Source organism: Mauremys reevesii, linkage group 2, assembly GCF_016161935.1.
Source record: "Mauremys reevesii isolate NIE-2019 linkage group 2, ASM1616193v1, whole genome shotgun sequence".
In the NCBI taxonomy this organism is placed as follows: domain Eukaryota; kingdom Metazoa; phylum Chordata; order Testudines; family Geoemydidae; genus Mauremys; species Mauremys reevesii.
Window position 1 is genome coordinate 66,356,314 of NC_052624.1, and position 26,843 is coordinate 66,383,156.

Genomic DNA, 26,843 nt, shown 5'->3' on the forward strand with positions numbered 1-26,843 from the left:
ATAGACTACCAATGACAGGTTGATGCTATACAGATGGGTGACCAGAATCATATCCATTCTTCATCCCTATGTTCAAGAAAGATGAATTCAGACTGGAAAAGGTGCAGGGGGAGTGGAGGACCCATCTTATGAGAGGAGGCTAAAAGAGATTGGCTTGGTTAGCCTAGCAAAATGAAGGTTGAGAGGAGATATAATTACTGTGGATAAATATATCAGGAGGAGAACAGCTATTTAAACTAAAGGACAATGTTGGCCCAAGAATGAATGGATATAAACGGGCCATGAATAAATTTATGCAGGAAGTTAGAAAAAAGTTTCTAAGCATGAGAGGAGTGAGGTGCTGGAACAGCTTCCCAATAGCAGTAGTGGGAGCAAACAACTTAACCAGTGATAAATTTATGAACAAGCTTATGTGCCTGGATCACCTGTTACAGCAGGAGAGTAGACACTGTATATGTCTACACAGCAAAGAAAAACTCACAGCTGGCCCATGCCAGCTGACTCGGGCTCGTGGGGCTCAGGCTATGGGGCTGTTTCATTGCTGTGGAGACTTCTGGACTCGGGCTGCAGCCTGAGCTCTAGGACCCTTCCACCCTGCAGGGTTCTAGATCCCAGGCTCCAGCCCAAGCCTGGAAGTCTACATAGCAATGAAACAGCCTTGCAGCCTGAGGCCCAGGAGCCTGAGTCAGCTGGCATGAGCTAGCCATGGATTTTTCTTTGCTGTGTAGACATACCTTCTATGACCCAGGAGGGCCCTTCCAGCTCTGTGTTCTTGTGAAAACAAGGGGCCAGATTTTTTAGGGCAGTGCAGCTGCTTTATGTCAAAATAGTGACAGAATAATTTACCCTAGTGACAAAATAACTGGTCCAGGGAGGAACACTTTAGTTTAAGGGTGATCCTCTCATGACATAGAGCTAATGTAAGAACACTTACCCCTTTCCCTTACCTTGCTGCTGGTATATCAAGGAAATGGTTATGTGGTGGGAGGAGATGAGAGCCCTGCACCGTCAATCCTCGGCTTTTGTTCTAGTCCTTGGGACTGTTGCAGCTGGTATAAATTAGCGTGGTGCTCTCACTTGTTTAAGGGGACTGGCTCTACACAGATGCAGCACTAGAAATGGGGGAGTACAAAACAGGACTTAAGGTCTCATGCATAGACAGTCCTCACCTGCACCCTTTACTACCCCCATACCCTAGAATCTGGCCTACGTTCCCTGCCCTGATGAGTTTATAACAATCAGAAGGGAAAATATACAAAGGCTGAAAAGGTTATGATGAAATGCAAGGCAGTGTTTGAAAGGTGAAGTTTAGCATTCATCAAGCGATTCTGCAACTTGTGTTTGGACTAATGGAGATTTTACACTGTCTGGTTGGTTAGCACTTCTCTGAGAGGACAACTTGGATTTTTATGGAGAAGTGTGTTTTAAGGAAGGACTTATTTAGGCAGCATTGACTTTCATGGGAATTTGCCTTGTAGCGGGGTGGTCACCCGCTCCTGCCCGAAAGGACTTAAAACAGCCACTCAAGAGGACTGTGGCAGGGAAAAGCTGGGCTGATTGGGGGAAAACAGCCTCAGCTGTGGCCGCACCCCAAACAGACCCAGCTGGCTCTACAAAGGCCAGGGAAGCCAGGATCAAATACTCTCTCTCTGCCTTTAGAGGGAGAAGGGCCTGGCTGCTAGGGAGCGTACCTGGGTACCTAAGGTGGAGCAGGGCTGGGGGAAGGCAAGAGGAGCTGGGGAGCTCTGGCCTGGAAACCCCCAGGCTGCAGGCCTAGGGTAAGGCCAACTGGGTACTGGTGTTGCAAAGGGGCAGCCCACGGGTAGGCAGAGGCAGCAGGTCCACACCCCTTTGCCTGTGATGAGTGGCTGATACACTGCAGTCTGCCCCAGTGAATGGGGGCTAAGTGATGACTGGCAATAGCCAAGACTGAGGCGAAGTGGGGATAGTGGGTGGGGGTTCCCCTGGGAGGAGAAGACCCAGAACTGTGGGGTTACTGCCAGGAAGCAGCACCCCAGATAATGGGGCACTGGGTCCTGGGAAGAACACGGGGGCCAGAGTGAGGTAAGGTAGATCACCGGCGCCTGCAGAGGGCACTCGGGAGCTGGGACGAGCTAATTTCCAGAGACGACCAGCAGTAGGCACCTCAGGGGTGAGTCCACACCCTTATATGCCTAAATAAGGACAAGATAAAAACGGAGTTAGGAACTCGATTTGGTCCTTTATGGTCAACACTAATACAGTGAATGCATCCAGAGAGAGATCTAAGCATTGCATTCACATCTAGCAGCAGTGCTCTTGACACAACAAAAGAGAAAAGAACAAAAGACAGCCTTGGCATAACTCTCAACAAAAGGCGGGGGGAACCACCGAAATGAACTAGTTTTTCTAAACACAGTAAGCAGCAGGAAATTATGGCTAGCATGGATATAAACAAGGAACAGATTTAATAGTACAAAATATTCTAACCATGAAATCTCACTCCAAACTATCACATGCTTTGTCAGCAAGGAAAAATAAGAGAAGAGTCGTGTCTGGTTGCTGTTGCGGGCAAATTTATGAGTTTAAAGAGACATTAGTGCAATGGGAACTAATGTCTCTGATACATTATAAAGACTGTTTGGGTAAGATCTCTAATCTTTCTTTTTTTTAGCAATTGTAGAGGGGAAAAATTTGCATTCACTGGAGAGCAGTTCCTGGCAGCTGAATGGGATGGATGTGCTTTGGCTGAGCCCTAGGATGTGCTTTGATGTATTTATTCTTTTTACGTATGGGTTTTTATTTGTGTTGTGTTTGCCAGTCATGAGTCAGAACACAGCTTAAATGGGTGGCGAGATGGATGATTGACACAACTGAGATTTTTTTTTTTAAAGTCATTGCATTGACCTTCTGGAGCCTTGCTTTGAATACTAGATTGGAGGAGATAACTAAAAGCCAGGACAAGTTGCATTCATCTCTTGCCTTAATTTAACATTAAAAGTGTTTAGGTTTCCACAGTTAGAGCCCCTATGTCTTCTGCAAATGCAAAACACATGTTGGGGAGGGTGTGTCCAGGACAAATGTGAGTGAGTGGAATTGTCACCTGGCACACGTGGTCGCCCCACCACATACTGAGTTCTTCTAAGGGTCTCACCAATGGTGTGTGCTAGCTTGCAGATTGTATTGCCATAACATAAAATACTTCTAAGGCTTTTTGAGATAAGCTAATGTGAGTCTGTCCAGCTGGGCCAGGGGTAGGGTAATCAGACATCCCGATATTAGGGGCTTTGTCTTGTATACACAACTGTACCTCCTCCGCCCCCCACTCTTCCCCCTGAAAAAAAAGTGTCCCGATTTTTCACACTTGCTATCTGGTCACCTTAACCTGGGAGCACATTCCCAGATGCAGCATAAACTTACCCAGAAAGGCTCATAGACCTAGCAGTAGCAGCATGAGACAGACCCATAGATACAACTCAAGTGACTTTTAAGCTTAGTTTAATTGTCACTTAATTAGAAAGCCAAAATATTCCTTCCCCCGCCCCCAAACACTTATGGCTTCCCCATGAACCTTTTGTGGCTCCCTAACAGAGCCATGGCTCACAGTTTGGGAATCCCTGCACTAGAGTTTCTCTGATCCTCAGAACAAGAAATGAGCACTGACAGCTGGATGAGGGAGTATGACACTGTTTATATTTTCTTCTTTGGGGATTTTGAGCTGACTACACATGTTTAATGAAAATCTCTGCTGCCGCCACTTTAAAAAGCATAAAAGCCAACCAATATTGGCTTTCCATCAGTGCTAAATTGTTGGATGGGATTTTCAAAAGCACCTAAGAAAGTTAGGTGGCACCCAACTTCTATAGATACTTTGGAAAATCCCACCCAATATTCTATACTGAAATCTAACCTACAAATAAAGAACAACCCCTAGAAGGGGTTGGACTTTTAATAAAGATTGAATAAATACATGTTGGTAACCTACAGGAGACTCTATTGTGGGTTGCTTAAGATACAGCTGAGGCCTCTACTTGATATTGGGTGAAAAATACATAAAGACGGTGGTGACTTTGGGGGCAGGATTGGAAGGAAAGATAGACTGAAGTGATGGTGTCTACATGGCTGAGTTGCTTCCAGACTTAACTCCATCCATTCCCTGCTCCACTGATGTCCTGTCAATAGCAGTCCCACAGGGCACGTGGGCCTTCTGACTCCCGTTCCACTGATCATGAGATAGTCAGTCAGGTTTTTCTGGGTGGGGAAAGGGACAACTGATAACATATTTATAAGAAGGGAGGGGGCGAGAGGGAGCTAAAGAGCACAACAGCAGCTTAGGGCAACTCCAATCCCTCCTGTAAACCATAAGATGGCTCCTCCTTGCAACTCCTGGTTTGGTGGAGATCTAAAGAACTGTCCTCCTTCATGGCTGGGAGGTGGGATGAATAACCCTCGGAATCTGCCTCTCCAGGCCTGAGAGATGAGTGAAAAACTTCCACAGCTGCAGGAGGAGCAGAGGTGTCCTGTGGGGCTGAGGCAAATGTGGCTGGAGCACAACATTAATTGGTTTGGGGCTGGGTGTGCACAGTGTTAGTGTGGGCTAGGCACACAAAAGTAACTGTTGTAAAGATGATAGGACCAGAATTAGTTGATATGGGGCTGGGAGGAGTGTAACTAGTTGAAGTTGGGGTGTTAGGCATGCATAATGATTTGATGTGGAACTTGTAGGGCACGGAATTAATGAATTGTTTAGGGAGAAACTGAATTCCTTTGTACCACCAAGCAGTACTTTATATGCCAATTTGTGTAATTTTATGCAAACTAAAAATCTTTTTTGTCACATGACATTGGCAGGTATTGAACAGAAATGTGACCTTGCAATCACTGGGCCCACTTCTATCCTCAGTTATTTATTTGTAACCCAGATCACTTAATAGAAATTGTAAAAGAGGATAGAATTTAGCCCATTAATTTTAATCTTTGCAGTTATGTTGAATACAGTCATTGACAATACTTTAAAAATATACTTTGGTTGTATTAATCCAATGCTTTTTATAAACTACAGAAACCCTGTGAAAAAACATAGGGCCTTACTATTCTCTCATTTACACCAGCATAACTTCACTGACTTCAGTAAAAGTAAAATAATATATATTGTATATAACTTATACCAGTGTAAGTAAGGGGAGCATAAGGTCACTAATTTCCCACACAGGAGGCTGGGGCAGTCTTGTTCAATGGAATATACCTCTACCCCACTATAACACGGTGGTGGGGAGCCAAAAATCCCTACCGTGTTATAGCTGAAACCCCGTTATATCGGGGTAGGGGCGGCAGGGCTCCAGCGCTGATTTAAAGAGCTCTGGGCTCCAGCTATTGCAGGGAGGCCCAGGCCCTTTAAATCACCGGTGGAGCCCCACTGCCACAGCCCCAGGAAAGGGGCACCAAGGTGGGAGACCGTGGGTCTAGTCCCCCTACTCCAGTCACTTTCATTATTTAGCCACAGTGCATCAGCTTCAACAAAAGACAGTGAAGGAACCCCACATCAGAATATCCATAAATCAGTGGTTACAGCACTCTTCTGATAGATGGGAGACCCACCCATGTTCAAAGCCTTTCTCCCCCTTTGACAGAGTTGGGGCAATTGAACCGGGGTCTTCCACATCCCAGCAAGTGCTCTACTGGCTGAAAAGTTATAAGGTGGAGACTTGAATGGGACTTGATCTGGCAAGTGACCTCTGAGCATGCCTACCAGATCGGGCCCCTCTCACAATTTAGGCGAATGAATGCCTATCTTCCCTTCAATCATTAATTGCTCTGGGACTTAGGCATCCAAATACCTAGATGAAGATAGCAGTGTGCATGCCTAGAGGCAGAAACATAGGTGCGTAGAGAACTTTTACCCTGAAAACTTAGGCACCAAGTGAATTTAGGCACCTACTGGGTTGGGCAAAAGTGTGGATCGCAGTGGAGCCAAAACAGGGACTTAAGCACCTAAACTTGAGAGTTAGATGCCTAAGTACCATCATAGACCTGGGCCTTAGCCTATATTGCTTCCATTGAACTCTTTTAGAATGGCTGAAGAAATGACACGTTCACAGCTAAATCTGAACTGAGTGTCAGACCTCTTCAAAGCTAACATGTGCAGAATCATGTTAGCATCAAAGAATTCTGCAAATGTAGGAAGAGCCTTTTCGATTCAGTTTAGAAATCTGCCAGGCACAATTGAAAAAAAGAATGTAATGCTTAAATGATAAACTAAAATGTAAAGATAAACCATATAAAAATGGGAAGAAAAATGTCTCTATTTTTCTCATGTCAAAACTGGCTCCACTGTCTTTTGCAACATCTATATCACACTTCACTGCAAGAAAGAGCACATTCAGTAGTGGACGGGGAAATGGTAGCAGCAAATCTAGGTCCTGCTACTGTCTCTGTCACAAGTTTTGTCAGTGACACGTCTAGGATCTATCTTCTGGGGCAGCATATGGTGTGTAAAGGACTTGGCAACTGAAGGATGACACCACTCAAATCCTTCCTCGCTTACTACGGGGATTTTAAAGAATCTTTGTCAGTGCTGACACCCCTCAGTTTTGACCCTTTCTAAAAATTACATATTTTTTTAAAAGCACTGACAGCACCAAATCTATTCACTCCTCCAAACTGACAACTGCGACAGTATTAAAATCCCAGATTTTCATCACCCAGGCTCTGAAGGGAGGAGAACTGTTGTCAATCTCATTCCGTTACTAGGTCAGACAAATGGAACCTAACGTGCTCCCACAGGGAGAGTGGAGGGAAAGCACAATGTGCAGGAGCTCACATCATGTGAACATCTGTGCCACATACAATTGTGTCATATAAACACCTATAGGCTGAACAAACTGAGCATGCAAACTCTGTTTTTGGTGGTAACGCTGCACAGGAACTGCAGTTTTAATGTCACAGTAGCTTTCTTTGGAAGGGGCTTGTTAGTTTTCTTTTGTTCTCTTCCCTCTGCCCCCGCTACTAGGAAAATGTTGTAAATTTTTTTTTAAAGTGTGATTTCTAGGCAAAGTGATATTTTGAATCTGTCACTTATCCTTCTAGTTTCAGTGGTTTTCAACCTTTTTTCATTTGTGGACCTCTAAAAAATTTCAAATGGAGGTGTGGACTCCTTTGGACAGTCAACCTGTGGTCTGCGGACGCCTACCATAGAAGTCTTAGACTGAAAACTAACTGAACAGCATTCAACTATAAATGATGAACATGCTCAGCACAGCATTTGACACAGCTTGACACATTTGATGCTAAACTGTGGGCTTCTATGGTAACAACACTTCTGAGTTTTGATCTGTAGATGGGGGTATTCACATACTTTTGATTGATCAGAAAAATGGAATGCCTTCTCTGGGATCTGAAACTTTATTTTCAGAGTCACTGTTTGCAGACCTCTTAGACATGGTCTGTGGACCCCGAGGGGTTTGCAGAGCAGAGGTTAAAAACCACTCATCTACTTTAAGGCATTAAAAAGGATATTAGAGGGTGCAATTTAGAGCTGTTTTATCAGTATACTGAACCTCCAGAATCAGAGTCTCAACACGGATAACTGAATATATTGTAAACAAGAGAAACATGCTGTGTCTGTGTTGCATATTGACAAGTAACCCTGTTACAGGACACGTGGAGTGGGAAGTGAACTGTCTGTATGGAGAGATCAGCTGCCCTTTCCCCTACCCCGGTGAGCATACCTTTATTTGATAAAAGCATTTGGGTCTGATTCTTACAGTTGGGGGCAGACCAATAAGAGATGAAAATGAGTATCTCATCTAATTACTTTCACCCACAACATTCAGATCATCAGCAAGTACATTTTTGTAGAATACTGCAACACTGGCACATTGAAGGAAATAGAAAATGCTGTGTAGAGGAAGAATCAGATCATGCAGGATTATAGGAGGAAACCATCGACATTGGAATGTTTTGTTGCAGAGTGGACATTTGGCAAATGTTTTCCTACAGCTGTTTAACACGGAATGGAAAATATGGGTTGTTACATGAGCAGTCAATAGTTTTGAGACTATTGACTGTTAGCCTAAAAACCAGTCAATAGTCACTCTATTGCACAATCTACTTTGTCATGTGGCCCCGCTTAAAACAACTGAATTTCAAGTGTGTGTTTAAAATGAAGACTCAATATGGTACATAAGAAAGGTTAATATTTGTTTTGCTTGGTTTGTTGGCCCCTATTTAGAAGTTGTAACCAAACCTGCTGTTCTACCCTGTACACTTCACACTGGTCAATTTGCAGACAAAATGCTTTGTTGAGGGTGAAAGTGTTTCAGTGGAGTCCAGCTAACACTCTCCTCCCCCCCGCAAGAAAAAAATTACATGGTCTTCACAAAACTTCTGTACCTCTGGGGGGAAAAATCCAAATGTTAAAAGGTCTGTAAATGGACAGTTAAGAGATCTAGCTAGTTTATATATTGTTCAGTAAGGAGCAGCTTCAGCTGCCCTGAGCTCGCAGGTGTACTGGACTTTACAGGACATACCATATTCAGCTGAATTATGGTTCCTGTTCTTCTAGGTCAGGCTGTGTTTGGAGAGGAGATGGGGAAAGGCTCCCTTCTAAAATGCTCTTTAGCATGGGAGAAAGGGCCCTAGGCTCAGAGCCATGAGCCCCTGCACTGCAGTCTCACAGGTAGATGCAGACTATAAGATGAGAAAAGAAAATATCTCACCAACATGTGTTCTAGTGACAACTGTTTATATTTTTGTGCACTTTACAGCCTTTATTGTTGAGCAAGGTCTCATATCCCTAACCTAGAAAGCAATCACATATCATCCTTTCTGTTTTACAAATAAATTAACTGAGAGGGTACACAAGGTCATTCTTGTCAGAACTGGGAATAGAACCCAGCTATCTAATATAGCTGACTCACTTCTCATCCACACTGCCTTTTGGAATTAATAATATGCCAACTCTGTGTACTTGGGTATGCTGTTTCTAACTACTACTGTAACCACTCGAAAGCCAGAAATAAAACCTAGAAATCTTGGTTCCCAACTTTCTACTGCTGTCTAGCAAGTAGCTGTGTAATCTACTTGCAAAGTGTGTGTCATATCCCCTTTCAGGGTGAGGAGGTTACCTACTGTAGTTGTATTTTCTAGCAATCTGAAAGTCCAGGGATCAAACCCTGCTAATAGGAGGGTTTTATCCACATTGAAAACTTTAATTACAGAGTTTTATATCTAGAAAAATGTAGGCACATAAAATTCAACATAGATCAGCGGTTCTAAAACTTTTTTACTGGTGACCCCTTTCACATAGCAAGCCTCTGAGTGTGATCCCCCCCCCGCCTTATAAATTAAAACCATTTTTAAAATATATTTAACACCAGTATAAATGCTGGAGGCAAAGCGGGGTTTGGGTGGAGGTTGACAGCTTGCGACCCGCCCCCCATGTAATAACCTCATGACCCCCGAGGGGTCCCAACCCCCAGTTTGAGAACCTTCAACATAGATGAAAGACTCTGCCTTTCTTAATTATTAAATGAACTGCTTATAAAACTGTTGAAAAAGCAATTCAACCACTGCATAATGAGAAATCACACCCTCTATTATTCTATAGATTCAACTCCTCTTTTGGAGCTGTTTAAAATAAACTGGTTTAATATATACTTGTGAGGCTACTAGTTTAGATTCATGCAATATGTCTTTGGAGCTGGAGACACATACTTTCACAATTATTAATAATTCACTTCACTGGCCTTCTACAGCCCAATGGGATTATCTAGATTCTAGAACACTGGTTTACAGTTGAAAATTTCCCTGATTTTGGAGACATGAAATAGACTGTACTAAAGCCTTTAACTTTGAGTTCCTTTGAAGCTACATAAAAATTAGTTGGATCTGAAGTGTGAAATTTGGGTCTGAATCCAAACTACCTGAAAGGTCAGAGTGTTATTTGGAGGTGGACTCACATCTTTCTAAGATGAAATTTGGATCCAGATCCAAACCCAGGCTTAGAGCTACAAGCCACCCTCTCAGACAAAAATACCATTTTGGGATGAGGCAAGGAATTTTGTTAATTTGGATTTGGATCCATCTCTAATAGCTAGCGTCAGAAGTAAAAGTGAAATACTAAATGTTCTTAAATGATTTGCATCAAACTGAAAAACAAAACAGAAAAATCCCAGCCTCATCATATACAGTAGAACCTCAGAGTTATGAACACCAGAGTTACGAACTGACCGGTCAACCACACACCTCATTTGGAACCAGAAGTATGCAGTCAGGGAACAATGGAGACCAATAAATAAATAAATAAATAAATAAATAAACGGGGGGGGGGGGAATAAGCAAATACAATACAGTACTGTGTTGAACTTAAACTACTAAAAAAATAAAGGGAAAGTTTTAAAAAAAAGATTTGACAAGGTAAGGAAAGTGTTTTGGTGCTTGTTTCATTTATATTAAGATGGTTTAAAAGCAGCATTTTTCTTCTGCATAGTAAAGTTTCAAAGCTCTATTAAGTCCTGTTCAATTGTAAACTTTTGAAAGCACTGTAATCTTTTGTTCAGAGTTATGAACATTTCTCACTGCCATAATCCTGCATTGATTATGACATAGATTTATGTAAGTGTATGTAGATGTTGCATGTTTGTATTTGTAATTATTAACAATGTGGAGTAACAAAACTAATGTAGACAGGTTTCAGAGTGGTAGCCGTGTTAGTCTGTATCAGCAAAAACAATGAGGAGTCCTTGTGGCACCTTAGACACTAACAAATTTATTTGGGCATAAGGTTTCATGGGCTAAAACCCACTTCATCAGATGCATGGAGTGAAAAATACAGTAAGCAGTATATATATTACAGCACATGAAAAGATGGGAGTTGCTTACCAAGTGGGGGTCAGTGCTAACAAGGCCAATTCAGTTAAGGTGGAAGTGCCTATTCTCAACAGTTGACAAGAAGGAGTGAATATCAACAGAGGGAAAATTACTTTTGTAGTGCTAATGAGGCCAATGCAATCAAGGTGGACGTTGCCCATTTCCAACAGTTGACAAGAAGGTGTGAGTATCAGCAGAGGTTTTTCTGTATTGAGTAATATTGTAGTATATGTTTAGAGTTATAGGGTTCACACTTTTATGAGAGTTCCTCTGAAAGGTTTCACAATGTGTGTGTTTGTGAGTGCATGAGAGAGAGAGAGAGAACAACATTTTAAAGCCTAGAAAACTTCTTGGGATGTTAGATGTTCATCAGACTGTGTATTCTGGGATATTTTTATTTTCCTTCTTTAAGAAACTGTGCAACATTAAAATTCAATGTCAGTGATTGCTGGACGTGTATGCACAGAGTATCATTCTGTTGCCTGGCAACAAGCGGGAGGGACGAACCTTGTGAGTACAGAGGAAGGAAGAAAGAAAGAGAAAGCTGGGCAGCACACTCTACGTATGTGGAAATACTGGCAATTTGGCATGTGTTTCAGGTGGGTTTGAGCTCCCTAAGTACAGAAGTGTTTGGCCCAAGTTGTTAATTTTTTTTTTTTTTTTTGTGGACAGAAAACCAGACTCATTTAGAGAAGTGCTTACATTCTATAATCAAGCTTACTCTATCAAATCATGTTTAAAAACTTGTCTTTTTCAGAACTAAGAAAGTTAGTATTTCTTAGTATACATTTTCTTAAATGTGACGAGGGACTGTGTTCATCTTAGAGTAACAACAAAGTAGAAATATAGTGATAATCTACAGACAGGTCTCCCAGGAAAAGTAAACTTTAGGATTGGTACTCTTGAAACATAACAGCTCTTCAAGATCAGCAAAACTCGTGTTTTCTTAGACAAACTGTTAGCTGTTGAGTTGCAGGACTACTTTTCCTTGTGATAAGGAAATTAAGGAACAAGAGATTTGCTGAGTCAAGAAAGCCAAACACTCTTACAAAAGGAAAGAATGATACTCTCAGCAATATAGAAACATATAGTACTAGGATTGCAGTCTGTGCATAACTTCCCATTTTATGTGCAACAGAAAATCAAATTAAAATTAAGTGGACGGGTGAATTGGTTTATATAAATGATGAACCAATGTGACCTTTGATCAAACTCAAATGAACTGCTGTTGAGGTTGAAAAGGTTTGGTTAACTTTTATTCTCTTGCAGCTTTGCACTTCCTGATTCTGGCTGAGATCAGAAACAGAAAGTCTTTTCACACAGTCTTTCTGACTCAGCCAGAAGCAGGAAGCCTCACACTCTTGCTAAAGAGTCGGTTATTGCAAGACTTACCATTCCTCAAAACTGTGTTGTAAGGTTCATATAATTCAGATGCAATTTGAATCAGCCTCCAAACTTTTATGGACTTATCTGACTTGAACTGAATTAAATTTAGATCCCCCCCCATCAACTAATTAAAATGATACTGATGCTATATAAATAGTCAGTTTAAGCAATTAACTGTTTTAACTGAGGCTAATCAGGAAGGCATATAGGGGGTAATGCACAGATTAGATGTTGGTCATTTCCGTGATTATTAAGTATTGGAAAAATCATTGCTTTGTAACAGTGCTCCCGGGAATTCAAGCGATGGCAAAGAGTTAATATACAATATGAAGCTACGCATGCAGATGATCATTCAGTCAAGCTAATGTAATAGTCCCAGAGAAACTTTACCTTTCATTATGATTGCTAAGTTATTCCTACTTCCAAAAACAATTTTGAAATGGCATTACACTTAAAAATGTAAACACACAAACATATGGAAATTCCCTGTTAAGAATCTCAATGAATAATAATTTTCATTTCCCAGTGTAGATAGTTATACAGGATAACTTTTATAAACTAAATATTCAAAATGAAAACTCTAGTCTGACATTAAGCATGGGAATTTTCACAGCATGAGAAATTATTTGGAGAAACTTTGAAGAGTCAAAACTAGCGCTCATAGTAGAATGGGTGTTACATTACCTCTGGAGTCATTGCTATGACTCCAAAATCATGTTATTTGTTGAAGTCTCTTGAAGGTCTCTACTGAGCTCTTAGAGACAATTCCTGGACCCAGATGCAGTCAGAAAACACAGGCTGTGGAGGAGTGGGCCACAGGAGCCAGAGTTAATTGAACCTTCTTGTCAGGCCTCAAGGCTGCTGTCCAATGGCTGGAAGTTGAAGCTATACAAAATGTAGACTAAAAATAAGGCATAACTTTTTAGTTCGTTACTCTCACTTCATTGGAACTATTTACCAAATGTGGTGATGGATTTTCAATCATCAACAATTTTTAAATCAAGACTGAATGTTTTCTAAAAGATCCACTCTTGGAATTATTTTGGGGAAGTTCTGTGGCCTGTGTTATACAGGAGACAGCGGTGAAAGTAAGCTGGTCCGGTACAGCATAATGGCAAGAGCCAGTACGCCGTGCTGGACCGCACCGGCTTCCATGGCGGGGATTGAAAGGGCTCTGGGCTGCCTGCCCTTTAAATCCCGGCCGCGGCTCCAGTGGCTGGGCTGGGGCTGGGATTTAAAGGGCTCAGAGCTCCCCGCCGCTGCAGGCAGCCCAGAGCCCTTTAAATTTTGGCCGCAGCTCCAGCAGCCGGGCTGGGGCCGGGATTTAAAGGGCTCAGAGCTCCCTGCTGCTGTGGGCAGCCCAGAGCCCTTTGAATCCCGGCCGCGGCTGGGATTTAAAGGGCTCAGAGCTCCCTGCCACTGTGGGCAGCCCAGAGCCCTTTGAATCCCGGCCGTGGCTGCGGCAGCCGGGCAGGGGCCAGGATTTAAAGGGCTCAAAGCTCCCCGTGGCTGCGGGCAGCCCAGAGCCCTTTGAATCCCGGCCGCGGCTCTGGCGGCCGGGCTGGGGTCAGGATTTAAAGGGCTCAGGGCTCCCCTCAGCGGCAGGAGCTCTGGGCCCTTTAAATCCCTTCCCCAGCCCCGCAACACTCAGGATTCCTCCTGGCGGCCAGAGCCCCGGGCCCTTTAATTTGCCCCTGAGCCCCGGGGGTCTCCCAGCCACCTCTTCAGCTGGGAGCCCCTGGTTGATTTAAAGGCCCTGGGTCTCCCAGCCACAGCTGGTGCCCCAGGGCCTTTAAATCTTGAGAGGCCACGCCTCTTCCGGATGAGGCCACGCCCCCTCAGGACTCCGGCAGTACCGGTAAGTCCTGTAAGTTACTTTCACCCCTGACAGGAGATCAGACTAGATGACCACAATGGTCCCTTCTGTCCTCTGGATCTATGAATCTATAACCCTAAGTACCTTCTGTGCTACATGTGAGAGGGAGGGACTCAGAAAAACTTTCTCTATGCTGGGATGCAAAGCACTCTATGGTGTGCAGAGTTCTGGGCCTCTGCATATGATCCTTACACAACAGACATGTACCAGTAATGCTGGCAGATAGCCATCCCATGCATATGTGTGGAGTAAGGTAGGATTTTCTCTTAAAAAGTAACTGTAAAACGTAAGAGCTAAGTCCTATACTTCACATGTGGTCATGAAGGGGAGAGAGTAGGCTGGTGTCAGCCATGCATCCAGCACTAGAAGCATCCTGCCATCATAGTGTAAGATGACTCATGGCAGGCTAGCTGTAATGTGTTGCCGGGAGTACCTTGATGCTCCCTTACTAACCCATGTATTCTAGTTTGTTAGAGTCTGGCCACATGCCATAGGGTAAGAATATGCTTCCCTGAGGTTGTGGTGTGCTGGGCAGCATAGAAACCACCTTGCTCTGGAGGCACAGATTTAACCCTTTTCTGTGGGATGGGGGTGACAAAGGCTCCCTGTGTTCTCTTCTCAGGTTATCACACACATGTACCATAGAGCAGGCTTTGAGACTCAAGAAAGAGCCCTTCAGAACTTTTTAGGTTTTGAACAACCCAGGGCACTTTAGTGATATAGAACAAAGAATTTAAAAAATCTGATGTTAATTGGAAGTAATCCTAGGCCTCCATTCATACAGATGGACTATTTGATACAATCATTAGTTATCAAGTCTAGACTTGCATGTTTGAAATAATTTGAAATGTAAGTACAGTATGATTTTTTTTTCAGCACCTACATTTATAGTATAACCTCACAAAGGGCTTGTTCTTCAAACAGCTGAGCACTCTGGGCCCAATCTAGCAAAGCACTTAAACATGGGCTTAATTTTCAACAGATGAGTCATCCTTTTGACTTTTGTGGGAGCACTCACCTGCTTAAAGTTTAGCACATGCCTAAGTGCTTTTCTGGATTGGGGCCAGAATGCTCAAAACTGAGCCCTAATTTACAGGGAAGACAATTACAAATTACTATATTTTTGTGACAGGCCAAGGAAGTGAACATGCATAAAGTGTACATTACTTGTCAAATTAATGTACACTTTATGCATCAGAGGGGTAGCCATGTTAGTCTGGATCTGTAAAAAAAACAACAAAGAGTCCTGTGCCACCTTGTAGACTAACAGAAGTCTATAAGGTGCCACAGGACTCTTTGACACTTATTAATTTGACAGTATAGTAATAACTATTTATAATACTGCATAGCATACTATTATATATTGTGCAATATACAGGGAAAATAATGAAGTCTGAGTGATATAAGATCTCACGATAGCACCCTATTCTTAAATCTCTTTGCCAAGGAGTGGGAAGGAGACCCCATCTCTGTGTTTGACTTATGAACTATGTAGGTTAGCAAAATGTAAAGGTATTTACAAAACTCTTAGCCAGATTATGTATACTGACATGTACTCTCAATCTTAACTCCATGTTAGCATTTTTTTTGTAATTACAGTACTTACTTGTATTTCGTCCCAGGTGAAATCTCTAGTCACATAGTTTTAATAATATTCCAACCATTTTCAGAGTTTTATACAAATTCCTCTTTGGATTGGGTGTGAGGGAAAACTGGAGTTCTCGTGTGTGCTGAATCTCCTCAGAAGCTACAGGGCTGAGGAGATTCATCTGAGGCCAGAATCATACAACTGGAGGCCCTGTACTCCTGCACCAGCTCTAGAGTCTCCTGGTTCCTCTCTAGCAGTGATGCAGGACAGAGAGGTACATAGCCGAGACTTTCTGGGACACAGTAGAGAAGTCCCATCCCCATGTTATTGAGGAAGCTGAAAATCTCAGGGAAGCAGAACATCAAGCTGCAGTGGAGGGAAACAATCCCGTAGTATCTTTCAAGACATCTAGACAGGCTTATGTGCAGTGCTTGGGAGGAGCTGGTGGTCATGGTATTTGTAGATACTAGTGACATGGAGAGAGATTCTGGAGGCCAAATTTAGACTGCTAGGTAAGAGATTAAGTCCAGGACCTCCATGGTAGCATTCTCTGAAATATTTCCAATTCCATGCAAAGGTCCAGTTAGACAAACAGAACTGCAGTTTCTCAATGCTTGGATAAGATGATTGTTTTTGGAGGAGGAATTTAGATTTATTAGAAACTGGGGGACCTTCTGGCAAAAGAGGAGCCTTTACAGGAAGGATGAGGCCCAATCTAAACCAAAACAGAACACGACTGATGGCATTTAAAATTAAAAAGGTTGTAGAGGAGTTTTTAAGCTAAGAACTGGGGAAACCAACAGGTGCAGAGGAGCACACAGTTAAAACAGCAATGTCTCTTAGGCCTGGTCTACACTAGGGTGGGGGGGTCGAACTAAGGTACGCGACTTCAGCTACGCATACCTACGCGTACCTTAGTTCAAACTTCTTACCTGTCCAGACGCCGCAGAATCGAAGTCCGCGGCTCCCCCGTCGACTCCGCCACCGCCGTTCGCGGTGGTGGAGTTCCGGAGTCGATGGGAGCGCGTTCGGAGTTCAAACTATCGCGTCTAGATTAGACGCGATAGTTTGAACTCCGAGAAGTCAAACACTACGCATCGACCCGGCAGGTAAGTATAGACCTACCCTTAGGGGAGGATTTATTAAAGGGGATACTCTGTAGCCTTGTAAAAAGGAGAGAATAGAAGTTGATAAAGTACAGGTAAGAACTGTAGAGCAGTGGTTCTCAACCAAGGTCTGGGGCCCCCAGGGGGCCGTGGCCAAGTTTCAGGGCGTCCTCCAAGCATGGCCAGCATTAGACTCTCTGGGACCCAGGGCAGAAAGCCGAAGCCCCACTTCATGGGGCTGAGCAATGTAGCTTTGCAGGGGCCCCTGTGGCGTGGGGCCCCAGGCAATTGCCCTGCTTGCTACCCTCTAATGCTGGCCCTGGCTTTTTTATGCAGAAAACCAGTTGTTGTGACACAGGTGGGCTGTGGAGTTTTTATAGCATGTTGTGGGATGGGGAGGCTCGGAAAGGAAAAGGTTGAGAACCCCTGCTGTATAGAAACAGTCAAACAAGAGTACTATTCAATTACATCACATAGGCAGACAATGAAATATTGACAAATGTTATAAGTACTTGTATACAAATGCAAGAAGTCTAAATACTAAGATGGGTGAACTTGAGTACCTGGTATCAAATGAGAATATTGATATAATAGGCATCACAGAAATTTGGTGGAATGATGATAATCAATTGGACATGGTGATACCAAGGTACAAAATATATAGGAATGACAGAGTAGGTCGCATTTGTGGGAAATGGCACCATATGTGAAAGAAAGTTTAGAGTCAAATATAGTAAAAATCTTAAGTGACGCAAACTGTACCATGAAATTTCTATCTCTAGAAATTCTGCGGTACAGAAGAGTATAGCAGTAGTAATATACTACCTGACCAGGATGGTGATGGTGAGTGTGAAATTCCCAGGGAGAGAGAGGCTACAAAAACAGAAAACCCAACAATAATGGAGGATTTCAGCTATCCCATATAGACTTTGTACCAGTATGGGATGCAAAGGTAAAATTTCTAGACACCATCAATGACTGCTTCTTGGAGCAGCTAGTCCTGGAACCTACAAGGGGAAAGACAATTTGTGATTTAGTTCAAAGTGGAGCACAGAATCTGGTGTAAAAGGTGATTATAGCTGAACTGCTTAATAATAGCAACAATAATGTAATTAAATTTAACATATTTTGGGGGGGAGGGGGCGATATCAAAGAAGCCCAATCACAGTAGTATTTAACTTGAAAAAGAGGAACTACACAAAAATGAGGAAGTTAGTTACACAGAAATGAAAAGGAACAAGAGTGAAATGCCTGCAAGCTGCATGGAAACTTTTAAAAAACACCATAATAGAGGCTCAAACTATAGATATACCCCAAATTGGAAAAAAAAACTAGCAAGAGGACCAAAAAACTGCCAAAAATGGTTAAACAATAGAGTAAAAGAGGCAGTTAGAAACAAAAAGACATCTTTTAAAAACGGGAAGTAAAATCCTACTGAGGAAAAAAGAAAGGGGCGTAAATTCTGGCAAATGAATTGTAAAAATAAAATTAAGTAGGCCAAAAAAGAATTTGCAGAGCAACTAGCAAAAGACACAAAAACGAACAGCATTTTTTTAAAGTACACCAGAAACAGAAAGTCTGCCAAACAATCAGTGGGGCACTGGACAGTCAAGGTGCTAAAGCAGCACTCAGGGAAGACGAGACCATCGCAGAGAAGCTAAATCAATTCCTGTTTTGGTTTTCACTTCAGAGGCTTTGAAAGAGATTCCCACATCTGAGCCATTTGTTTTCGTGACAAATCTGAAGAACTGTCCCAGATTTAGGTGTCAAGAGAGGAGGTTTTGGAACAAATTGGTAAATTAAACAGTAATAAGAAACCAGGACCACATGGTATTCACCCAAGAATTCTGAAGGAACTCAAATATAAAATTGAAGAACTACTAACTGTGATATGTGACCTATTGTTTAAATCAGCCTCTGTACCAGATGACTGGGAAATCACTAATGTAATGCCGATTTTTTTTTTAAATGTTCTAGAGGCAATCCTGGAAATTATAGGCCTGTACACGTAACTTCAGTACCAGGCATATTGGTTGAAAGGGTAGTAAAGAATAGAATTATCAGACACATAGATGAATGTGATATGTAGGGGAAAAGTCAACACAGCTTTTGTAAAGGAAAATTATGTCTCACCAATCTGTTAGAATTCTTTCAGAGAGGGTGTCAATAAACAAGTGGACAAGGATGAGCCAGTCAATATAGAAAGCCATTGACAAGGTTCAAAGTGGCAGTCAGGAATAAGATAAATGGTCCTCTCATGGATCAGTAACTGGTTAAAAGATAGGAAACAAAGTATAAGAATAAATGGCCCATTTTCACAGTAGAGAGAGGTAACTAAATAATTAATAATTGGAGATATATCAATCTTCTAGAACTGGAAGGGACCTTGAAAGGTCTTTGAGTTCAGCCCCCTGCCTTCACTAGCAGGACCAAGTACTGATTTTTGCCCCAGATCCCTAAGTGGCCCCCTCAAGGATTGAACTCACAATCCTGGGTTTAGTAGGCCAATATGCAAACCGCTGAGCTATCCCTGCTGCCCCCCATAACTACCAGAGTGCTCCAAGGATCTATACTGGAACCAGTGCTGTTCAACATATTCATAAATGAGCTGGAAAAAGGGGTAAACAGTGAAGTGGCAAAGTTTGCAGACAATACAAAATTCTCAAGATAGTTAAGTACAAAGCTGACTGTGAAGAGTTATACAGGGATCTCACAAAACTGGATGATTGGGCAACAAAATGGCAGATTAAATTCAATTTTGATAGGTGCAAAGTAATGCACACTGGAAAATATAATCCCAATTATACATACAAAATGATGAGGTCTAAATTAGCTGTTACCACTCAAGAAAGAGATCTTGGAGTCTTCGTGGATAGTTCTCTGAAAACATCTGCTCAATGTGCAGTGGTAGTCAAAAAAGCTAACCCAATGTTAGGAACCATTAGGAAAGGGATAGATAATAAGACATAAAATATCATAATGCCACTATAAATCCATGGGTCACCCACACATTAAAGACTGCATGCAGTTCTAGTTGCCCCCTCTCGAAAAAGATATATTAGAATTGGAAGAAGTACAGAGAAGGGTAACAAAAATGCTTAGAAGTACACCTCTACCCTGATATAACGTGGTCCTTGGGAGACAAAAAATCTCACCGTGTTATAGGTGAGACTGCGTTATATCAAACTTGCTTTGCCCCCCCGCCCCATTTCTTGTTCCCTGACTGCCCCGTCCAGAGACCCTCGTCCCTAATCACCCCCAGGACCCCACCCCCTACCTAACCCCCTGGTCCCATGACTGCTCCAACCCCTATCCCGCCCCTGGACAGGCACTCACCGTCAGTGGCGGGAAGCGGAGCACTGCAGCTGGGAGCTGGTGGAGTGGAGCGGACTGGGGCCGGGCTGCTCCACTTCCCGCCATCGGTGAGTGCAAGGAGGTTGGGGAAAGGATGCCCCCCACACTCAACTGCGGCGGGAAGCAGAGCGACACAGCCCCAGCCCGCTCCACTTTCCTTGCCCTGGCCCCAGCCGTGTCGCTGGGGGGCAGCTGGGGAAAGGTCCTGCATTCACCTGCCTGGCGGGAAGTGGAGCGCCATGGCTGGGAGCTGGCAGAGTGGAGAGGGCTGGGGCCGCGTCGCTCTGTTTTCTGCCACCAGTGAGTGCGGGGAGGTTGGGGAAAGGACGCCCCCTGTACTCACCTGAGGTGGGAAGCAGAGCGCTGCGGCTGGGAGCTGGCGGAGTGGAGCGGGCTGGGGCCAGGCTGCTCCGCTTCCACTGCTGCTGGTGAGTGCGGGGGGATCCCTTCCCCCAAGCCCCCTCCCCCGAGCGACACGGCTGGGGCCGGGGTGAGGGAAGCGGAGCGGGCTGCTCCTTGCCCCCTGCTAATCCCCCTGGCCACTCTGGGACTGTGGGGCCCCCAAACAGGGCCGGCTCCATGGGTTTTACCGCCCCAAGCAGCCACAAAAAAAAAAAAAAAAGCCGCGATCGCGATCTGCAGTAATTCAGTGGGAGGTCCTTCGCTCTGAGCGGGAGTGAGGGACCCTCCGCCAAATTGCCGCCGAATACTTGAAAGCGCCGCCCTGCTCTGGAGTGGCCACCCCAAGCACCTGCTTGATAAGCTGGTGCCTAGAGCCGGCCCTGCCCCCAAAAGTGCCCTCCCACCACTCATGCCCCCCAGTCCCTGGGGGAGAGAGCCCCTGACACCCTCTGCCCCTGATCAAACCCCTTGGCCCCGGCCTGGCCCGGCACCCTTAACACGCTGCTCGGAGCAACGTGTCAGAACTTTACCGCGTTGTATGCGAACCCGTGTTATATCAGGTCACGTTATATTGGGGTAGAGGTGTATGGAACAGCTTCCATATGAGAAGAGACTGACTTTTCAGTTTAGAAAAGAGATGACTAGTGGGAGCTATGATTGAGGTCTATAAAATCGTGAATGGGGTGGAGAAAGTGAATAGGAAGTGTTATTTACCCCTTCACATAACAGATGAACCAGGGGTCACCCAATGAAATTAATAGGTAGCAACAGGTTTAAAACAAACAAAAGGAAGTACTTCTTCACACAACTCACAGTCAACCTGTAGAACTCATTGCCAAGGGATGTTGTGAAGGCCAAAAGTATAAGTGGGTTCAAAAAATAATTAGATAAGTTCATGGCGGAATAAATTGCCCTGCTCTGTTTATTCTCTATGAAGCATCCGGCTCTGGCCACTGTTTGAAGACAGGGTAGTGGGATAGATGGACCATTGGTCTGACCCAGTATGGCCCTTCATATGGTTTTATGAAAATTCTGCCTTCTGCTGCTCCAGGCACTGCTTTCAAAGTATGAGGGAGTGGGATCATGCAAAAGCTAATGCAGTTTCAGTAAGAGTTTGGCCGTTGGATGGAGGACATTCCTTCCCTCCTAACTCAGCCTTCTCCTCTCCCCATGGAGGCTATCTTCTGCAAAGATCAATAGGAGAGATGTGCTGTGCAGTGGAACTATCCAACTTCTCATTACTGCATAGGAAAGAGAAGATTTGGATGTGTTTGATCCCTCCTATACACAGGCTGAAGTGAATGTGATGTTGTGGGCTCAAGTGTAGTACTAACAACTAAGCGGACCAGAGTAGTCTCAATATATTGTATGTACTGTGGTTCAGATCCAAAGCTGATGAAAATTAGCATAGCTTCCAGCTAAGGATCTATCCCTTTTCTTCTGAGGTGCTAAATTGCTACTTTTTTATGAGGTTGGTGGGGGCGTGAGAATGACATTTGACATTATCACAGTGGACAAAATATACCAAAGAGACGACACAGCATAGGGAGAGCACAAATCCTGTGTAGTAAAGCAACTTCTTTAACTCCAGCCATAGATCGCAGGGTGTACAATATTTAATGTCTAGCTGTTACCCAGCACTTTTTGCTCCCAAAGGGAATAGCTGTCCCCCTTCTTGTATTATATGGAGTTTCTGCCAGCCTGATGACTAAGGAGCACACACATCACCTTAAAATGCAGAACTGCTTCTTGAGTAAGATAAAGCATAAGGAAGGGCACATCTGAATATGAGCTGCTAGTAAAAAAAACCACATTTATATATGCCGAATGGTATTTTTAACAATATTAGCATGTTCTAAAAATATTCAAAGCATTAGATTAAAGGGTAAATCCAAGCAAGAAGCCTTGCTTCCCTGACAAGATGCTATATTTAAGAGACTCTGTCGCCAGTGAGCTAGAAGGTCAACCCTTCACATACAAGAAGAAGAGAGAACTACTGTGCATTGTATGTGTCATATGTTGATCCTATTAGAGTTGGAAAACATACTAGGAAATTGAAGACATATTTCAGAAAGAGAGCTGTGAGACAAAACAACCCCAATTCCTTAGAACTGCTTAAGGAATCTGTGCTTTCATAAGCAATTCATTTTGAGCTCCCAGTGGATTAACAAACTTTTATTTTTCAAATTCTTAAATATATTCCAAACCATAAAAGGAACTAAAGTAGATAGCTCTGCAACTTACTGCTTTTCAGGCTCCTGGGAAATAAAATTTCTCTTTTTGGGGGGAGGGGATTCTTGTTTCCATTTGCAAATAGTGTAATATATATTTTGCAAGGCATTCCCCATAATTGCTACCAGGACACCACTCTATGTGGAGTTCTTATACGTCTCTCATTTTTATATCTTAGCTAGAACCATCTTTTACATCTACTTTCTGTAACTTTATTTATTTTCTTGGGAGAAGTGATGTGTATTTTATTGAAAAATTTTAAAATATAGTATGAAACTCAACAAGGAGTTTGTAAACGAAGGAAGCAATCAGGGTAGTGCTATCACGAGTGTGTGTGTGTATATGTATGTGTATGCATAATTACTATCCAGAAACCAAAAAGGTCTAAAATGTGAAACAAAGTATTATTCATAACTCAACAAACAAGACACTAAAGGAACCAGCCAACGAAAGCTGTTTTCTCAGTTGAAGCAACTTTTTTTTTAGTACTGGAGTCAGAACTAGCAAGCAATGTTACCAGTGCTTAAACCTCTGGGATGGTCTGTGCAAAAAGGAGCACAAGTTTTCCAAACAGACAGGCATAAACACCAATATTTCCAGATCATTAGTGAGCCTCCTTGAGACTTTGAAGGTTAAAGCCTGCATAGATTAGTCCCTGTCCTTCATTGTCTACACTGCATCACATTAAACAGTTGTACCTAGTGAAGTTAAAATCAAATTACTGGTAATTCCATGTTTATACATATTACAACCCATTGCACATATACAGGATCATGTCTGTACAATTATTGGTGCCATTGCTACTCCTACTACATGCAGAAGCTTTGAATCAGCTCAGAGTATATTAGCTCACCTGATTTACAGTGGTTAAAGTAGATGAAAATAGAAGAGGGAGCTTGCCAAGTTTAGTGGGTGTTCTCACAGGTCTTGATGTTAATTGGAGATATGGTGTTGCATCACCTTGTGATGATGAGACACAGAAAGAGGAAGAGAAGGGGGACTAGAGAAGAAATATATCTGAAATGAATTCAGGCCAGTGATCAGCAAGGCAAAATAGTGTGTATATATGCAGTGGTGCAGTGTATGAAACTGTACCAGGGAACATCTGTAGTCCCTCTGCTGTTTTCCTATAAAAGCCATCATTTAGACTTCTCCAAGATGAAGACTTGGTCTACCTATGGACAGAAAGGCTAGGAGTCCCAGAAGCTCCTCAAGCCGGCACCAGCTCCTGTTGCTGCTCCTACTTCAGATTCCCCTTCCTGGTGAATCTTCCCCACACAAGCCAGAACTGAGTGGGTGATCTGGAGGAGCAAACTCCCTCATGCTAGAAAGATGGAGCTAGAGAACACTCTCTCTGCTTTTTTGGTAGAGGAAGGGAAGCTGAGCTCCCCCTACTTTATCTCCTGCTTATTCAGATAGAAAACAAGGTCACAGTGTATTGACTTTGGTCTACTTTGTTGTAAAATAGTATTCCTTTTAGTATTGGCACCTCTCTGATACACTAAGATTTTGTAATGAATGTCTTTATGATAGGAAAAGAGAGGCAAATACAATAAAAAGATATACTACCTAAGCACAGTCAGGACTCTAACTTTGTTCATCTACAATACAAATGTTTGCAGTGAAAGTAATTAGATTTTTCTGGTGCTGTGCTATTAGTTTGTTGTAACAGCACCGTAAGTGTTCAAAATAATCCTATTCTTCTTTCTTGATGTTTCAACCATTAAGCCTACATGTGTGTTGTAGTCAAGAAGTTTTGAATATATATCCTAAGCTATAAATACTGTAACATTTTATCACATGTTATTGCTGAAAAGCTCCTTATTTAAAACAAACAATAATTTAAACTATCAATTTGTTTTCAAAGAGGTGAAAGACAAAATACTAACATACTAAAAAGTAAGGTTGACTTCACTTGAGACTGCAGAACACTGTAACATGCTCAATCCTGCCTGCCCTCATAGGGAAGAGCTAATTGTGAGCCATTCCACTGAAATTAGTGAGACTACTCACACACTGAAATATACACTGTTGTTCTTCAAGCAAAAGGCACAATATCCAGTGCTTGCTGAGCTGACATCAGTCTCCATGCCAAATAGCCCAAGTGGGCTGTATTCTACCATGTTTCAGTGCTGTTTTCCTTTTCAAATCATTTGTACTGTGTGATTGCCTCAAAGGGACATAGCTTAGAAGAGAATGGGGCATTTTAAGTCAGTGCATAAGTCCATCAAATATTGTACCCTGAAAATGAATATCTGTACCAGATTTTGGCAACACAAGTTACAACTTTCCATTGCAAGGAATATCGTGGCGTACAGAGTCCTTCCATCTGTGTACTCAGTAAGGAGCTGCATTGTCTGTTTGTAAAATAAAATCATTGTTATCTCAACAAAGTAGTAAGCAGATAGCTGTTTACTCATTTGGTTTTTGGAACGCCAATGAAAGTAGTTAGTTACATTAGTATAAAATGGAATGCTTTTAAAATACATTCTGCTAGGGAAAGCACTCAGTCATTTTTCCCTGAGATGTTAGCTTGGTCCTTAGAAAGAGACTGTATTTGACCTTAATTTGTAACAGAACAGTGATCATGCTGCAACAGCAGCACTTCATTGCAGTAGCTCTTATTACAACAGATCGTGTTTGTAATGACTGGGTAAAGATGAGACCGTGCTTTCATGGACTCTTTTCAAAAACCTTTGTTAGTCATGGCTTAATCAATTCATGTTTGGCTTCCACCTTTGGCTGCAGACTTTTAATAGAGTCCTGAGATATGCATAGCGTTACTGAGAGGTTATTAGGCCAAAGTGGAAAATGTTGAATTTTGTCTGCCATTCACTTTGGGAGTCTAATTCCCCTTTTATTCATATCACTAATTTCCTTTGTAGTATCGTCAGCTTTCTGGCTAGCAGAGTAAATTGGAAGAAATAAGTCTAGCTTTTGACCTGCAGAAAGTTATGTATTGTAACTTTCAAAAACCAGACACAAAACCACCGCTATGCTTGTTAAGCATCTACAAACCCATTGGTTGCCACCACAGAGATGATAAAATGAAAAACACATTAGATGAGATTCAGATGACAGAAATGAGACACTTTAATTTAGTCTAATCTCCCATAATGTGAGAGACTGGGGCCCTTTCTTGAACTAATGAAATGTATAATACTATTACGAGAATTGGCAAGGTAATATCAGCTTGAAGTTGCCAACTAAAGCCTACACATTTTCATTTCAACATAAGAATCTAATGAAGGATATAGATAAGGGTTTAACATTTCACTCAGTTTGCAGGAACAAAGTCTAGGTTGTATGAAGTCATAAAATATTATTGCAGGTACTTAGTTATTTGATGTGCAGGCTCTTGTAGTAGCAAAGTCAGATTCCTGTACTTACAGAGTCCACGACCCTTGAGATGCATTCATGTTCAATGAGTTAAGTACTACTAAACATCTCCAATAGTTACTAGCAAATATAACAAGAACAAAATGAAATCCATTCTTCTGCAGAATTCTGGCTCTCAGCCCTTTTATATAACTCTGCCATTTCCCTGCTTTCCTTAGAGGTCAGAGTTCAGTATGTTAACAAGGAGTCTGCAAACAGTATTTGTGTGCTCCTTTAAAGATGTATCAGAAATACTTCAAGAACAGATTTGTTATTCCAGTCGCTCTGGTAAAACATATGTGCTACAATTTAAATGCTCATGACTCAAGTCTTATCAGCTGTATCTGTCTTTCATGTGGGTTGGAAATAGACATTTTGCCCTATACATGATTGAGATATTTGAGAGCATTTAAGATTTCTGGAATTTTTACCCAGAACGATCTCAAATACTAGTAGCCTGAGATGTTAAGGTTTTTCTGAAATTATTGACATTAAAGTAAATCAAGAAAAGTTCAGATCTTAATTATTTTTAGGAATGCAAATAAATAACAACCGGCTAAGATATTATATAATCCCATTTCTATTTCAGATAACCCAAAATTTCAGAAGATGGCTGCCTAAAACTGGTGCCAAGGCCAAGATGTTCAAAAGTGACCAGCAATTTGGGTACCAT

The 26,843-nt window shown here is 42.5% G+C and overlaps 1 protein-coding gene across 4 annotated transcripts in view; it reads left to right on the forward strand.

The window, feature by feature from the left end:
- PLCL2 (phospholipase C like 2) overlaps positions 1 to 26,843 on the forward strand; it is a 247,619-nt gene that overhangs the window by 22,998 nt on the left and 197,778 nt on the right. For 3 of the 4 annotated variants that reach the window (XR_005593716.1, XM_039522888.1, XM_039522883.1), the window contains exon 2: positions 7,634 to 7,696. The gene's annotated coding sequence lies outside the window, so the exon portion shown is untranslated. Of the gene's footprint in view, positions 1 to 7,633; positions 7,697 to 11,377; positions 11,448 to 26,843 lie in introns of those variants that run through there. The other variant, XM_039522885.1, reaches the window with a different exon arrangement.